This window comes from Salminus brasiliensis, chromosome 1 (genome assembly GCF_030463535.1).
Source record: "Salminus brasiliensis chromosome 1, fSalBra1.hap2, whole genome shotgun sequence".
Taxonomy (NCBI): domain Eukaryota; kingdom Metazoa; phylum Chordata; class Actinopteri; order Characiformes; family Bryconidae; genus Salminus; species Salminus brasiliensis.
The window spans coordinates 81,727,773-81,746,136 of NC_132878.1; the positions used below are offsets into that span (position 1 = coordinate 81,727,773).

At 40.4% G+C, this 18,364-nt stretch overlaps 1 long non-coding RNA gene across 1 annotated transcript in view; it reads left to right on the plus strand.

Moving 5' to 3' along the window:
• Nucleotides 1-17,513, plus strand: part of LOC140536573 (uncharacterized) — a 44,910-nt gene extending 27,397 nt beyond the window's left edge. The window contains exons 2-3 of the long non-coding RNA XR_011977620.1: nucleotides 12,885-13,052; nucleotides 14,824-17,513. This is a non-coding gene — a long non-coding RNA (uncharacterized lncRNA). The remainder of the gene's footprint in view (nucleotides 1-12,884; nucleotides 13,053-14,823) is intronic.
• Nucleotides 17,514-18,364: the final 851 nt, after the last annotated feature.

Below are 18,364 nucleotides of genomic sequence, written 5' to 3' on the forward strand. Positions count from 1 at the left end.
TACTTATTGTGCTTTTCTAAGCGTATCGAGAATATCGCCAATGCTTGAACAACACTGATTAACGGCATGCTTCATTCAAACAGTGTAATTAGTCTAGTTTAATTGGATGAAGTGCAGAACGTTTTGAATAAAAATCACTGTGCTGTAATGGGAGAGTGTAAGTATGGGAGAGTATCTAAATAGTAGTGTCTACTGCTGTGATCATGTATATTGCAGTTAATATTGTGTGTCGTGCAAATGTCGATACTAATCATCACAATAGTCAGTGTACCATACTGGTCAGTGTGTCTATAACCTATGTTATTTATTTTAGAAACAGTGGATACAGGGGTTGGAGAAGCAATGACGCCCAACCTAGTCTTCTAGTAATCGCTACACACCTGACAGGAGAAAGTCAAGACAGGGAGGAGAGAAGAGGGAAAGGTAGATTAGATATGGAAACATTAAGTTTTACAATTGAGGGAACATGCACACGATGTGCCACCATTGTTGAAACCAATGAAGTCCACTGTAAAGGCACTTCCTTCCGAATTTTCCGTTTACAGGAGTATATGGTACAAAAAGTATCTGTACTTCCCATTTACATTTAAGGCATTTATTAGACACTCTTATCCAGAGTGACATACTTCCAGGGGTTTCACTGTTTACTCAGGAAATACCTTAGCGTAGCTACTTAGCTAGTTTGATGCTACTAAATACAAGAGTCAGTATGGAGACCACATTACTCTGGGAAGAGATGGATCTTCAGTCTGTGTTTGAAGACAGCAAGCGACTCCACCGTTTGGACACCCAGGGGCAAGTTCGCTTGACCACCTTGGTGCCAGGACAGAAATCGGCTTGTATGTGTGAAGCTCGAAGGGCTCCTGGTACAAACAGCTTTGGACCATTGGCATCAAGTACGGAGGGGCTGGTCCATTCATTGCTTTGTAGGCCAGCGTCAGGGTTTTGAATCTAATGTGGGCAGCAGCTACAGGAAGTCAGTGAAGAGAACACAGCGGAGGAGTTACATGGCTGGGAAACTTAGAAACGTTACAGCCACTGCATTCTGAATCAATTGCAGGTGCCTGGACTGTACTTTCATGCACAGTACAGGGTTTGTGTACTTGGTACATCACCAGCAGCTTCCTATTTAATGAGAGAGAGTAGGTTGCATCCCAAACTTTGCTGTATTTGTTATGATGTTATACAGTGCTTTAACAGACACTTACCACTCAGGTTTTGAAACATTTGTGACTGCCTGAGAGTGTTCACCTTCAATTCTTCAGTTCAGGACCTTGATTGGCATTTTGTAATGGAAGGCGCTCACAGGCGATTTACAGGTTGCTGCACTTGGAGGCTGTGAACTGCTTTCTTTATAGCCTGCTTATGCAAGTTCTGATGCAGCAAGTTTCAAACTTGCTGCATTCAGACTTGCATAAGCAGGCTATAACGAAGCAGTTCACAGCCTCCCAAGTGCAGCAACCTGTTAACTCGCTGCCTCGAGCAGAGCCTTCCATTACAAATACCTGCCAATCAACGCCGTCCTGAACTGAAGCCTGAAGGTGAACACTCTCAGTCAGATCGAGGGAACTCAGGGACATGTCATACCGGCTCATCGTGTACCTGGCAGAGTGCCAGATGATGCAGCGATCTTCACACTTGGAAAGCCAAGATAAATATTCAATAAACCCCACTGCCAGGAAGCTTTATCAGACTTGTGCGGTGCTGACAAAACAAGTGTTCTAATAATTGCGCAATGTCTGATAATTCATAAATCAGTGTTTCTTCATGTCTCTGTCACAATTGCCTCTCTGTATCGCTCTCTCCATGTCTTTTCTCTAGCATTCCAAAACAAATAGCCCAGGAAGCATAAAGTTTAATGGAAGAATTCTGTGTCATCCAATGCTCCCAAGTAGACAATAGTGCTTTTCTTTGGGCTGGAAATGAATGAGCTGCTCCACAGCCATGGACAGCGTCATCCCTTGTTCATTTGATTTTCATGGCGCGTAAAAATTAATGGCCGGATATGACTGGACAGCACTTGTGACCCAGCGGACATACAGAAAACATCCTGACTGGACAGCGGGGATTTGTCTGTGATGTCATTCCTGTGGGTGACATTGGCAGCCCTTGTGTCATCACTCCCAGATATGTTCATTAAATTTTCCTGAAAAAGGACTCCTGCACGTGGCCCGTTATTTCCTCAGCAGCACATGCTGCCAAGTCTGACAGTAATTGACCGCTTTGAGTCAAGTAGACAAGCTAATTAAAAAATGCACCAGCCTCTTTTGACATCCGCTTGTTCTGCCGCTTACTAGTAGCCATGTCATAATTTTGATTGAATATTTCTAATATGAATAAGCTTTTTATTTTCATTAATAAAAAATCATTTTTGGGATGTTTAATTAATCGGATGTTTTCAGCGTGCCGACCCTTCAGAAAAGCTAGCTAACTAGGGTGTTGTATTGTAAACAATAGAGCAAGTAGCTCTAGATAGCAAGCGTAACTTGTGATTAGTAGCTATGCGTGCTAACAGTGATTATTTTGTAATGTAACCATTAAAAATGTTGAAGTTCGACTAATGTCCACTCACTAGCTGGCTCCCCTCCTATGTAAATATGGTTCCACCAGTACTGGTGCCGTGCCACCACATTTTGTCGTACAACACAATTGATTTACTTTGCTAATATCTTATCACCTCTCTGTGCTAGCGTGGTGTTTTTGCATCCACCTGAATTGAATTCTAAAACATGGTCTTCTTGGAACCAGCCCCCTTCCCTTCAGCCCATGCACCTGTTGCACAAGGTGCCTGTCAGTCAAGTTTAATGTGTGTAATTTACCTTCTGCAGCTGTTTGACACACAGTCCTGCCGTCAAACAGATGGATAAATGACTTCCTGACAATGCTGATATAAACCTCTATGGACTCTCTGCACTGGAGGTTATAGGCCAGGGACTCTGATTTACCCATGCTTATTTAATCCAGAGTATCGGTTGGGAAAGCTTATCTCTCAATTTAGTCAAGTTAGCGCTGCCTTTGTAACTAAAATGTCATTTGAGGTTTGGCTTTCCTCTCCCACTCTCTCCACCTCTTTTAATGGTATTTCTCTCAGAATCCTGTGATCTAGCCAACTGCAACAACGGCAGGTTCAAGCTTGTCGCCAGATTCCAAGCTTAGAAGGTCATTGTGACTCACTATAAATTTACTTTAGTGTTATACTCAGCCTGAAAAGTTTATTGTAAGTTATGTTTCTTTATTTCCCAACAAGATGACTTCTTTTGTCATCATGAAGTTGTAGTCATGTCCTATTACATCTTTAGAATTGACTCATGTGCCACAAGCTATAGGTGTGCTCAGTCTTACTGGTTTGTTTAAACTAATAAAGAATCCAGGCCTGTGTATAAAACATTCAATGCTCGAATGGGTGAATGCTGTTACATCAGAATGCTGTTATATTGGTGCCGTATCCTCCGTATCCCACCGAGTCATTTTTGTCCACTTTAGTTGACATAAATGTGAGACCTGTAAGTCAAGCACCATTTATGCATCTGTTATAAATTCCTGTTCTGTCAAGAGAGCTTTCCAGTGAGGTATTAATTGTGGGGGTGCAGCCAACAGAGCTCAGGGAATCAGTTTTGGAGAGTAACATCCTTTACTTCTAATGCATATGTTTTTCAGAATTTATAACCACAGCTTTCAGATCACAGCTTTTATTCAATATCCATGTTTACCAAAAGGAGTTTCTTCAGAATTGTAGAAGGGGTTGGGCAGTAGAGCAGGACAATCAGATGAGGACCTATCTGCTTAGGCTCCTAGAAATCCAAAACTTCTGGTTACTCCAAACAACTAGTTTTGGAAAAATGTTTAGAGTGCATAAAGCAGTGGGAGGTGCTCATAATTTCGAAATATCAAAACCTTTTTTCTAGGTCTTATGAAGTTATGATATCATAATATAGGTATTATAATGTGACCACTTTCATGCATTTTCTTAAATTAGAAAATAACTGAAAACCCATTTTCTTGAAATTCCATTATATATTTTTGCAGTTGCTGAAGTCCAAGAGTACATGTTGTAAATGCATGTCTATAGAATGTGAATTTGAAACTACAACTATTGTTTCCTTACAGACAAGCCATAGGATAGCGACAGACATAGAAAAAACTCTTTTCAGAGCTGTCCTTGTGAAGTCTTGACTAAACATTGGAGTAACACTGTTTATAAAAAAAAAAAAAAAACCTAAAAAAGTAGTTCTGGTTACTTTCGCTTTCATAAGGTTGTCTGGAATCCGTGTGTGATCAGGCAGGAACCTGTGTAAACTCAGCCTACTATAAACCCACACTATGCTGTGTAAACCCACACCACCATGCTGGTAATGAATGCTGGTAACCCTCTGCAGACGTCTCTTCTTCCGTTTGTAGACCTGAATTCAGAAACTCAGAATGTTCTGTTAAAACGTGTTCTTATGGCTTCTGTTAAAAGTTCTGTTTGGACGTGTGAAAATATTTTTTGCAGTAATCGTACACTACAGATGCTGCAGATAGAGAGTAGGTTGAGTAAGCAAGGAGAAGGATTCATTTTGCCATGCAGTGGATATGGGGGAAGGGTATATTTGATATAGTGCAATGTTTCCCAATCCTTTAGTTGGGGATGTCCTGATCTGGTTCGTGGTGATGCGACTATAACTATCATTCTGCTGCTTTGGTTCACATTTTTGTGCAATAAGCAAGGTATGTAAACATGGCCAATCTCCCATTCAACACTCATGAAGGCCTTGGCTGTAATTGGCTGTTTAGGTAACTAGGTTTGTAGGAAGGAGGGGAAAGCGTTGGATCAATCTTGGTGAACTAGGATGTGGAAACACTGATTTAGTGCAGTGAGAGAAGCTCCTTTGGGGTTTAACAACCTCTACTTGATGGCAAGCCTGAAAAATATCATTTTAAAACTTGCCTAAATGCTGGATATAATTTCATAAACGGCTCCTGTGTTGCAACAGCAGCTCTTCGCTAATTTTAGAAGACACATTTATCTGTAATTCAGTTGCGTATGAAAAGATGGATAAATGTTTCCCTGCTGACATTACAAATAGCAGATGTTAAATGTCAGAAACTCCAAGATACTCAGGCTAGTGGAAGTAAAACTTCCAAAAACAGTTTTGGAATCTTTCCACCCCCAATTACTCACTCAAATTGTCATTTCCTCTGAGTCCATTGGAACAGCTGCTGTCTGGAATTGGCACGGGTCATCTCTAATGAACACCAGAAACCCTAGGATAAGATGCAGTGACCCTTAAACCCACAGACCCTGGCCTTCAAGGAGAAGGGCCTCTCTGGTGTTAAGTGAGAGGTCTTCTCTGTTGCCTTTAGCCAACTAGGTCGTGCTTTCCTCGCTAGTGTAAAGCCTAGCCTGAGGGTGCTGAAGGGCTAGTCAGTCTGAACGGTTTACATCAGCGCATCCAGACCGCTTCCAACTGTCTGCAGGCCAGCTGGCTTCCTGGCCACTTAGCAGGCCAGCACAAGACGGACTTTGTCTTGCTGCAATGTATATTTAGTGCGCACTCTTCCTGAACCGAACTGGACTTGCTGAACGGAATGATTTCATTATAAATGGCTTTGATTTCTAAGAAGTGTGCAATGTAATTGGCACCACCCAACCTCAGACATCCTATTTATGAATTAATCTCATTTAAGATGAATAAAATTAGTAAAGCCAGGCTTAATTCATATTCTATGGACTTGTAGAACTCCATTTGTTTCAGTTCAAAGCATCCTATTGGCTTCTGATTAGGCCTGTCGTTATTGACTTTAACCAGTGAGCCCAGTGACTGTTTGATTAATTAACTAATCTGACTGTCATCTTTGATACCTCTTTCTTTGCTGGAGCTTTGCCTGTGAGCCTGTTTCTTTCCTTAAAGGTGCAAAAAACAACCAAATGATGCATCATTAAGCACCCTCAAACATGAAGTTTTACCCTGGAATTTAAGAGTAATTAAATGGGAAAGGGTTAAGTGTGTTATAAGAGGTTCAGTGTGGTGGGTATTCCAGAAAAGTCTGATGGTATGTGCTAATGTGAACAGAAGCCAATACATTACCGTGATATTGGTTGGTTGGTTGGTTGGTTGGACAGACAGTTGGACGGTTGATTGGTTGGTCGGACAGACAGTTGGATGCTTGGTTGTTTTGTTTTGTTTTGTTTTTTGGAGCGGACAGTGGGTTGGTTGGACAGAGTTGGACGTTTGGTTGTTTTTTTGGGGGGCTGTGGGTCTGATGGATGGACTGATGTATGGTTGCTTGGTTGGTTATCTGGACGGTTGGTTTGATGGACAGTTTGGTTGGTTTGTTGGATGAATGGACAGAGGGACGGTTTGGTTGGTTGGATGAATGTGCAGAGGGACGGTTGGTTGGATGGACATTTGGCTGAATGGTTAGCTGATTGGATGGTTAGCTGGACAGACCTGGACAGAAAGAACTTTTGTTAAAGTTCCTTGATTCAAGTGTGCACAGCAGTTCCAGCCTATTACATGGTCATTATGTTAAAGTAACATATTTGGACTGCAAATTCTATTTTTTCAGTGTGTGGGTGTGCAGGGTATAGAACATAAAAATGTGTCCAGGGCCTGAGTGTAGAATACCAGTGGTTGGTGTCATCAGTCAAAACACTCATTTTGGACCTGCCTGAAGGAAAACTGAACCGCACTGTTGCAGTGAACTTTAATCAGAAGCTGCAACCACAAGCCACTAGGAACTGTGTAATTTCTGGAAGACACTGAATATGACTATATTAAACGTGTGCTTTTGATAGCAATTGTGACTGTGGCCTTTTATAGCTGTGGGAGAGAGACAGGTGCTTCCTCTCTGTGTCTGTGTGTGTACTTTATATCTTATCTTAAATTACGCTTAGTCATTTTCTCCAAATGCTCCCCTAATGCCAGTGAGTCTCTTACCCATACTTACAAAGTGAGAAGTGTAGAAATCCGTTTGATAGGATATCTCCAAAGCCTGTTTGCTGTTACCGTCTCTTTAAGAGTTTATAGAGCTCAAATGACCTTTAATCTGCATGTTTGGTTACTTTCCTTAGTTTTTGTCCTCCACTGAAGGTCTTGATAAAGCTCAGGCTGTTTGCTGTTTCAAGGAATGTGCTCAAGCATTCCTCTGCTGAAGAGTGTGTGTGCATGCGTGAGGTGTAACTCACATGTACTTGAGCAACGCAAGTGACTTCTGATAGGTTACTCTCAGGCACAAGAGGGAGTGTGTGTGTGGGAACATGTCAAGACGGTCCCTTTTTAAACAGCCTCTCCCCTTCTCACGTTCTTGCCAAAACCTCATCACTATCCCAAGAATATCCTGCTGGGAGTGCTGCGTGGCTGCGGCTTCATGGCTGAGCTGTACTGTACAGGAACGTAGGAAAAATGGGTTGCGCTGCTGGTGGGAAGTGAATGATAGTACTGACGACGTGACCTATGACCTGGATACAGACTTCAGTTCATGTGCCGCTTCAGTTTAACGTCAGTCTCAGTGTGATTCTCATCTACTTCACAGCACACCTCTGCACGTGTGCACACTTCATCATTATATAAAAAATACGATTGCATGTGCTAATCTTTTACAGATATGAAATAGTTAGTAGAATCTAGGAAGTTGCAAATATAATAGAAATATTATATACATGCAGTTTTATGCAAAAGACAACCATGCCAAAGTAGCTAATTAATGATTTTCTGTGTGGGGGGAAAATTTTGCTTAAATAAAATTAATTAATAAATAATAAAATTATGGTGCACAATCCTGTGCGGATTCTGTAGGCATTTATACTTGACCTGACTTCCTTTCATGTGTAACATTTTGTCTATATTGTGAAACTCTATACTTATGAAACTCTTTTGACCTACCTTAAAGCCCTGATCTAAAGGCACCCTAATTTGGGAATATCTGGAAAGAAAAAGGTAAAGGTACACGTATTTGTCACTGTACTATGTACAGCGAATTGTGTCCTCCGCGTTTAACCCATATGTGGTAGTGAACACACACACACACACTAGTGAACTAGGGGCAGTGAGCATACACACACACATTTTCTGTGTGGAGGAAACATTTTGCTTAAATAAAATTAATTAATAAATTATGAAATGACTCTGTGTAGATGGTGCACAATCCTGTGCAGATTCTGTAGGCATTTATACTTGACCTGACCTCCTTCCATGTGTTTTGAGCCATTTACCTATCTCTATGATTTCTCATGGAGGGATCATACAATTAGCTGTAGAGCTGTACCTGCTCTGCAAGAGCTCCTTTAAACTCACCCAATCGTCCCAAATGTGGTATTCATGGTGTATGCCAAGTTAATATAAAATTCAAAGGTGCACAACTATGTGTGGCAAAAGTGTGCAGGGCCAGTGTGCAGTGCTGTTAAAGCATTGTTTTTTTTGGCATACATACCCTTACACCAATTGTAATGCGGAAAGCATAAATCTATCTTAAGGATTACTAATCAGTACATAGACTGGCTGTATTGTTCCTAAGTTATATTAGTGGGGAAAGAGCCAGGAACTTCACAGGTTAGGCTGTAAAGTTTGGATTTGCACAGTGTTGTGGAAGTAGATTTAGCATTATTGCTGTGGTAACTGCAGTTACAAGGGTGGTGCTGTTTGACAATTGTAGGGTACATGTTTTACTGCTCAACACAGTACAGACTTTACCTTTTTCCCTGTTGTACTGAACCATGTAGAATCAACCTCCCCTGATAGAGAGATAAATGTAAACTTTGCATGCATACATATACTGCCTGTTGGAATTGTAGAATTATCAGTGCTCTTAGGAGACCATAATATTTATGGTTCAGTCCCTTTACTGTTACTTGTGAGGAGCATGTGGGAGGCCAGGCCAGGCCAGGCCATGCCAAACACCAGTGACTTATTTGGGCTGTTAAAGTTCAGTAGTTTTTGAGGTCCTGCTAGTCCATGACGGCTGATCAATATCAAGTCACTTGTGTCATGAAAGCACTTCTCATTGTGCCCTAGCAGCTTGTAGGGCTTAAATGGCATGACACCGATAAAGCCTCACAGTGTTTTATCTGATAGGCCCACTCCACTTACTTCATACTGCCCCCGTTCTAACACAACTCCGTCAATGACTGAGCACACTGGAAATGGTGAGGAAGCATGGATGGCATGACCTGGATTCAAGCAGGGTTTAGATTAGGCATGTGAAAGAGTCCTCCTATATGATCCTCATATGGTTGCTGCGGTGGATTTTCCGCTGTTAACGTAGCGCAGTAACGCTAACAATAGCGCACCAACCCTAAACAGCTGTCAGCTGATTGAGTCCATGCTACTGGGCCTCTAGTGGAAGTGATGAACAGACTAAACAGTTGGCAGTCGGCTACGCTCGACACACAAGGGCTTAAGGGGAAGGCAGATAAGAACCTACAGTGTACGTTGTATTTATTAGCGGCTAATTTTAGTGCTTATTTGATTCCATATGTATCTACGTCTACAGTCTATATCTGCATACTGCACAATATCATTTATTCATTGTTATCGTGGAAAGTATTGGCCTTTGCAATACTATTATCAGAAAAGCGTGCAGCGTGCAAATGAACCTTTAGCCACTAGTGGCAGTGTGAGAAGATTCGGTGTCTGGGAGGAAGGATTCTTAACCTTTACCCTCCCAGCACTGGCATCATGTGTGACAAGTGTAATGGTTGTAATTTAGATGCATAACATTTTGTACAGAACCCTTCAAGACCCTCTTTTTTAAGGGTGTAACATTTTGTCTATATTGTGAAACTCTTTTGACCTACCTTAAAGCCCTGATCTAAGGGCACTCTAATTTGGGAATATCTGGAAAGAAAAATGTAAAGGTGCACGTATTTGTCACTGTACAATGTACAGCGAATTGTGTTCATTGCATTTAACCCATATGTGGTAGTGAACACACACACACTAGTGAACTAGGGGCAATGAGTACACACACACAGAGCATTGGGCAGCCAACTCCAGCACCCGGGGAGCAGAGAGGGTAAAGGGCCTTGCTCAAGGGCCCAACAGTGGCAGCTTGCCGAGCCCAGGTATCGAACCCACAACCCTGTTATCAATAGCCCGGTGCTCTAACCGCTGAGCCACATAGGTCATTTTATTTTTTTAATTGTGACTTAATATTTCTCAGCCCTAATTATGGGTATAAACATGGACATTTTCAGATTTCAATCTCTGAATTGATTTCTGATTCTGAGGTGAGAATAGCTATTATACACAATGTTATAGACTGCACAGATTGGTCTTAAAATTATCATGTTGCTCTTAAAAAAAGCTATATTTAATGCTACAGAAATAAACTGCTTATCCTATAAATAAACAAGAATTCATAAATAAATAAAAGTCCTGTCATCTAGACAGAGATGTGTCCATAGCCTAAAGACCCATTTATGTGTGTGTCGAATCTACGCTTTAGCCTGCCCATAGCCTATGTGTAGCCGTGTACTCTACGCGTAGCCTCCACAGAAAAGTAACTATGGGTCGTGGCGACGCAGGTTGCAACAACTGGTCTGTTTGGAAGCACCATATTTTCTTTTTTGCTGCCACATTTAAATTCAGTTGGGCGAACACAGATCATAGATTGCACGTACACTGATGTGAGATAAATGGTTGTCAAACCAAATCTTCAAATCTACCTGCACTTCCTCTATGTCTCTAAGTGGCTGAACAAGCACAGCAAATTTCTCCTGCCTCAATCAGTTCAGTGGCCATACAGAACATCTCCTCTGCATCTTCTCTCTGTTTTGTAGCATACATTGTATTAACAGTAACATCTATCAACATCAAATCCAACATAATCCGCTCAGTTGCAGCTGCCATCATTTGTAATATGCCAAAAGAGTCAATACAGTGGCATAGAAACCCCATTGCCAGACCAGTGTTATTACAAAGCATCGCAGGTGCGCAAGAACAAACGCTCACCATGGCGTAGGATGCTCGTACAGGCTATGGCGTAGGCTGTGTTGATGCTCCGCAGAAGCATAAATCAGCCATAAGCCCCTCCCCCTTTTCCCGCAGACTCTTTTTAATACTGTCTTGTAATCATTGCACCTTTAACCTTAATATCTAGATTAAGAGACTTTGCATCTAAAACTGAAGGAAGCTGCCTTGATGCTTTGCTGACTGTTGCCTCACAAGTCAGTGTCTTAACAAGCGGTGTAGAGGGCAACAAGGTTGGTGTAGGGCAGCAGTAACTGGGGTTTGAGTCTCTGATCAGACAGACACACCTTGGGAAAGACTCCTAACGCTACAGTCACTTGTCTGTGCAACATGATTCCAATAGAAATCTCTTTAGATAAGCGCATCAACCAAATGCTCTTTGCTGTTTAGCAAGTTAGTTAGTGTTAACTTTTAGCATTTTCTTTTCACTCAGTAGAGTCTATCGTGAGAAGGCTGTGATACTGTACTTGGACTCAGGAAGCCACCCAGTCATGTCTGAGTCAGAGTAGGCAGCACAAGTTACATTTCCGACACAAGAGGGTTTTAAGAGGGTTTTTATGCCACTGCAGGGCTGGTTTCTGTGGTCAACTCATAAAACCAACCTTGAAAAAAAAAAAGACACTGCATATCTGATCCATATGATCGGACCGAAAGCAGTCTTCTTTTCACACTGTACTTGAGGGATGGCTGTAAATTCCATGCAGTCTTACATGACATATGGTGCATATGGATGGGTGGTGCATGGATTACAACCAAAAAAAGTGTTTGATCTCTCTTTGTACTGCAATTTTCTTTTAACTTTTAAAAGTCACAGTTGTTCGAAAAGACATGGTACAGTATCAGTTTTTTCTTACTTGAAACAAATGAACAATTTCTGCCAAAAGAAAATTACATCATGTATCTTTTCTTGTCATCAATATAATTATTGACTTGGATTGTAAATTGAGTGTAAATGCAATTATATGACTAACAGCATAATTATCAAATTACTGTACTGTGCAAATAACCACGACCCTTTATTTATTTATTTATTTATTTATTTATTTATTTAAAAGCAGATAGTATATCTGTATAATGCCAAAGACTGAAAGTGTTGGCCATATCAGACCCTGATAACGCAACAGCCATACATAGGCATATGTCCAAGAGAGCACAATTGGTTTCAATCTAAATGTGGATGTGATTTGTTTAGCGTGATGCTGGCCAACACAGGCATCTGTTGGCTGACGTAACAGAATTAGCAGTTAGCATCGTCCTCCAAGCACGTTTAGCTGTCCAATGAAGTTACATTAGCAACAGATCAGAGAAGTGGTTGGTTGGTTTAATGTTTTTTGTTGAAGAATCAGAATCAGAATCTCTTTATTCCACCAAGTATGTTACACATACAAGGAATTTGTCTTGGTGAGAGCAACACGTATGACAAGTAACAAAAAACACAGAACACAGTCTTAAACTAAAGGAAAATGACACTAAACAATAAATAGGGTAGGGGATAAATTAAAAAAGTAAAAAGTACTAAAGGTAATAAAGAGCTGAATATTTACAGAAAAGAACATCAGCATCAAAGAACATGTTGCTAGCCAGCCCTCATCCTCCTAGAGTTTGTAGCACTGCCTGACTAGTTTTAGCTAGTGGGTGGGAATTGGCAATTATGACATTGAAGGAAATGATTGAGTAAATGATGATGATGATTATAAAAATAAAATAACTTTTTTCAGTTTCAGTGAGGTTCACAAATGATGTTAAACCAGTCAAAAGGCCATTATTCAGAAAATCTAAAATAATTAAATGTTTTTCTGTTTCTTAGGGATTTTAGTATTTATTGTGTCCACTCTTGACCTTTTGCATCTTACATTCTTTTGTCTTTATAACTAAACATATGGGTGTTCTGCACAGTACGATATATCAAATCTTGTCTGTGTTTTTGTGTTTCAGCATGATGCTGCAGTATCCAGTTACTTCAGCTCTACCTGCTCTTCAAACCTGACTTCAGGACAACAGGTTGACGTCTGTCAGTGCTTTTCATTGGGCTGTTTAAGAAACTTGAACTCTCTTAAGAAGGTTGACCTTTCATGACCACTTGAAGTTTCATGATGATTCAAGGTAAAACAACAAAAAAGGCAACTTATTGCCAAAGGACCCTTCATAAGGTCATTTGTTGTGCTGTGGTAAATCACATCCCCTTTTTAAATGATTTGATACAGGAAACTGTTTCTGTTAAAGCTTAGGATGTCCTCCTCCATTTCAATTGCTTAATGTTTAAAAACTTGCCTAGCGGTTTGACCGGACATGTGTCGTTATAATCCCACAGGAGAGAATTGAGAGTTTTGTTTGCGTTTTAGTTTCACATCCTTTTTAGCTCCCATTTTCTCAGGCTGTCCAGCTGATGGAGATGATTGAGCACCACGTAAGGCCTTGAACACTCTGAACTCCAGTGCGCTTTCGAAAGCTTCCCATCAATAATAGATGTATTTACGCCCATGATCCAGAGTTCAAAAGGTCACACTTTATTTTTGTCGCACATTTGCTTTGAGAGTTTCATTTTGGCTCATTTGGTTCAGCATTATTTTGCATGTGATGGGACAAACTGTCCTTAAGTATTTAAAACTCCTCTGCTGCTCCGTAAAGTCAGACCAGTCATACGTTGGGAAGTTGGGAGAAAAAAAAAACAGCTTTAAGAAAGTCATTGTGTTCTTTTGGAAAGGCTTAGAATCCCACTTCCTGGACAGCTTAGCAAGATGGCTGCCAAACAAAACGTCTTCCCCCGTGATTCAGGGGGTCCGACGTCAGTAGAACGTCATGATAATAGCCTTTGTCGAAGTGAAGATGATGTGGAGTTCATATGGTGGCTTTTAAATGTTGTGCCTCAGCTTCTTAGAAGGGTTTCAGAGTATGAAAATGTGTACGCCGCTTCACCACAACCGCACAGCAGTGCCACACATGATTGTCTGCCTACAAAAAAAAAGGCACGCTGTACTTAAATGATCCCAACTTGTGGTGCGCAGTGCAAAGCACAATGCAGTTTTAGAGTCTGAGATCAACCTGAAATCAATATTGGCCTTTTTTAGCTTTTTTGTCACTAAAAAGACCAAAAATATATATTTTTTTGTTTTCCCACAATCATCCATCTCAAGATACATAATGCCAGGTTTACCGTGACATTAACAGGAAATAATGGCGCATTAGCATTCTTGCTCTTTCATAAATGAGGCTCATTGGCATGTTTTTTTGTTTGCATGAAATCTGGCACCAGTGCCTGTTTCCCTTATTTGCATATTAGCACCACAGTCAACCCCAAAAAATCTAATAGGTATGTCCTAAGATGGATTTGTATAAATTGGTCAGTATGCTGCTGCTTGATTGGAGTGGTGATCTGCAGGCAAACCTGACACTGACTAAACAACATGGATTTGACCACACCTGCTATATTTGCATGTATTGTTTGGTGTGTGAATGAGCATTAATTCACACTGCAGGTAAAAGTGGCCCAAAATTGAGTGGGTTTATTTGTTTGTTCCCTAATTTATTTTGGGCCACATTCATATATGGTACTGAAATCCATACATACCCATCACATGTAGGTTGATGAGGCTGTTCTGTACGCTTTGTTAAGCATGCTTGTTTTGGTGTCCACCCTTTTGTCCTCCAAGTTTAAAGAAGGGGTTCTCACAGCTGATTTTGATCTGATGTGATGGGAACAGGAGGGACAGTTATGTTTGTTGCTAAGGAAAACTTTCACGTTTATTTTGGTTATTTTTATTTAATATATATCATCATGTTTGTTTGATTTATACAAATATTGTAATATTCTTATTTTTAAGTTTTGGTTGGAAACAAAAAGGTTAAAATAATTTTGTTTTCTTGGGTTATCAAGGTGGATACAACAAAACAAGCTGTCTCATTGGTTGGGTGCTCAGAAGCTGGACAGAAGGCCTTACACATCAGATTAACTACTCACATAATTGCTGAGAGAAGAAACATCACCCTGTGCTTTCTGGAAGTCTGAATCATGTCACTGAATGTGTTTCAGTCAGTTGTTAAAAATGGTAAAAAACAAGACAGCGGCCAGGACTCTTGACTAAGAAAGTCACTGTTAGACTGCTATAGACAGGGAAAACTAGGTAAGTATCTGTTACAAACGTCAAATAAAGCATTTAAAACAAGCTTCAGTTATGTCAAATTAATTAATGTAAAACAGCCATAAAAGTAATAATAAGTTTAAAAATGACATTTGGGTGATTTAGCAAAAATTATGAACTACAGGCCCAGCTCTAATTGTCAGTTTGACACTGGTTAGTAAGATGAGTATCCTGGGGGGGAGCTTTGTTCAAGTACATGACCTATTTAGACTAATTTGGGAATTTTGACCCATATTAAAAAGATAATGTGAACAACCAAACCCAGAATGCGGTTTAACACAGTAAATTGGTCTTAATTTTGGCTCATTTTTTTACTTACAATGTGAACATTCTTTTAGCCTAATGAAAACCAATGTTCAAGGAGTTCATTTAAGGAGCAGTGATTATGCTTGTATGACCTCTAGCCGGTTGGGCAGTAAAAAACCAGGTTGTGAAACTGGCATGAAAGTGATGAAGTCAACTGAAAAACAACGCAAGTGTTGTTTCACACTATTCAACACTTCTGCTCAGATGATTTACAGGCTGCTGCATGTTTCTAGGGTTAGTGTGTAACAATAAGGTTGGTTCACAGATATGCCGGCGGACGAGCTGAATAGGGAATTCTTTGATGAGGACAGTGTCACCTTGCATATTTGCTCACGAGAGAACAATGATGGCTGTAATGACCAGGTGTACTGAGCTTGACTCATGCTGAGTGTGGTCATAAATCATTGTCTTTTGGAGTTCAACTTTTTTAATGACTTCACTTGAAGGGCTAATTATGTATGACATAACTCTACCGTAGTGCCTTTCTCCAGGGCTTTACTTGACAGTGCTGTGTTAAGCGAGTGTGAAGCACCTCTAGAATGGGATTACGAAACACATTCTCAAAGATTCAGAGCCATAAAGGTTTTTACCACTGCCCAGATTTTATCTGAAACATTCCCACGTCTGCGGAGGTGTGAAAATGACTTTTTCGTCCTCTGGTTGTTGATGTTTGTTTTTGTTTTTTTATATCCTGGGTCAACATGCTCTGTGTATATATATATATGTCCAAAAGTATCTAGACACCCCTTCTCCCAACAAATTCAACCACTTAATGAACTGGTAAGAAAGTTTCTGACAGACATTCAGTTCCGCATGCACAGCTTCCATAATCTCTATAGGAAAGCATGGATGGCAGAATGACTGTAGATCAGCCACCAATGAGCCTGATGTCACTATGGCCCAGAGTGGTATAAAGCCCCCATCATTAGGCTGTGGAGCAACGGAACTGCATGATCTGTCCATCCAAATCCTTTGTTATGAATTGGAGAACAAATTTCCACATCAGTACCTGATCTGATCGTCTTGTGCCTGAATGCAATCAAATCCTCACAGGAATGTTACAACATCTACTGAATGGCCTTCTCAGAAGTGTGTCAAATTGAGACACCACTGAATTCTCAACATTCAGAACTGTTCCTATTTAACCCCATAGCATTATCTATTCATGGTCTTCTACTGGACAGTTTCACTGGTCATCTGTAATTGAATCTAATATACAAATTATGCACAGCAATACACAGTATTTTGTCATAATATCAGCAGTACCAAATGGCACATAGTGCTTTTAAATGGAGCAATGCATAACCAGATGCTGACTAACCATAATGGCAGTGGACAGAAAAAAGGCAGGAGAAAGGGAAGGATGTGGTTTGTACACAATGGAAGCGTGTCTTTTAGGTACACGTTTGCTTCTGCACAATGTAAGAACACATGAGCTATTTCTGTTTGTTTATGCAAACAGAGTCATTGACTCGCCATAGCAGCCCTTATCATGCATAATATCTGGCTTGGTTATTAATTAAGCAGGATACTGCTAATAACTACTTAATCCATTACTTATTTAAAGCACTTCCTCTAGTTAGTTGAGAAATGAAGACTTGTATTCCTGTAAATTCTAAAAAGTGTGATTTCGTCACATCAGCACTCAATGTTCGAGGATATTGATTGCGCAATCATATGGTTCCTGGAACTAAATGTGTGTGGGTGTGTGTGTCTGTGTCTGAGTGTATGTCTTTGTCTGTCCCTCAGTGTATGGTATGTCGATGACAGAGACATGTACAGTAAGAGTTAAATTATGTTTCAGTGTTATAATGAATGTGTTGATGTGTGTACGGATCTATTCCTGTGTTTGTAGCGGGATGTTCTACATGTTTCTTATCTCCCCAAATCCGGATTAATCGGCACTCTGCTTATGACTTAAAGACACCTACTGTATCAGCTTGATTCATAATGGATATAAAACGTAATGAATCATTCTAAACTCTCCTTCTAATTTGACTGTTCATATTTACTCAGCGTATTCCTTTGCACTTTCAGTACAACTTAATTTGCACTCTAGCCACCATGCAAATATCTGCTCTGTATTTTGTTTGACAATTAAAAATGATTTCTGAAAGTTTTTGTCTCTCCTCTCTGACTTTATACCAGTCACCCCCCCTTTTTTTTTCTCTGTCTTAGTTTAGTCCATAGCTGAATTATCTGCTTTTATGCTGTAAGAGTTTCAAAATGTACCATATTCACCAGTTCATCAATTGCATCCAGGCTGCAAGAACAGCTAGTTTATGGTTGCGATGTCACAACCATGAACATGTTTACATATCGTACCCGGTCCGCCTTCAGTGATTTAGCCACCTACTCGTGTTGAAGTGTTGGAGTGTTACTGCAGACAGTTTGTAGAGAGTTATTGGAGTGGAAGACAGGACCGATAACGGTTGTTATCAGTGGCTGTCAGGAAGCAAATGCTTCCAGAGACCTACACATCCCAGAGTAATGTCTACAGTAGATTTTCTTTTTCAGAGTTCCTTTGTTCTGTGTATATTTTTGAACATGGTAAAATTCAGCAGTGCGGCCATTCAGAACAGCACCACTAAAGGACACGCTTTACACATGCATTTCCAGTGACAAGGCTATCACTAATAGTGAAAGCATATGGACTGAGGAAGTAGAATAATATTACTAAATACTACAGGAGTATGTGCAACATACACAAAATTATACACTTCTCGCAAGCATTGTCCTGCTCACTTCCGACCCTAGAGGCGCGACGATAGAGGTATCGCTATTCTTCCTATTAGTTAGTGAAGCATCACAATGATTTTAAAGCTGGTTTCAAGGACAACGTGCTACACATTGTTGCTTTAAAGTCACAGAAAAAAAGGCCAGACAAAGAAGGGTTGGAAATGCATACACAACTTGTGCAATCCCCATAGAAAAAAAAGCACTGGCAAAAGAATGGGAGGCAGTTGTACT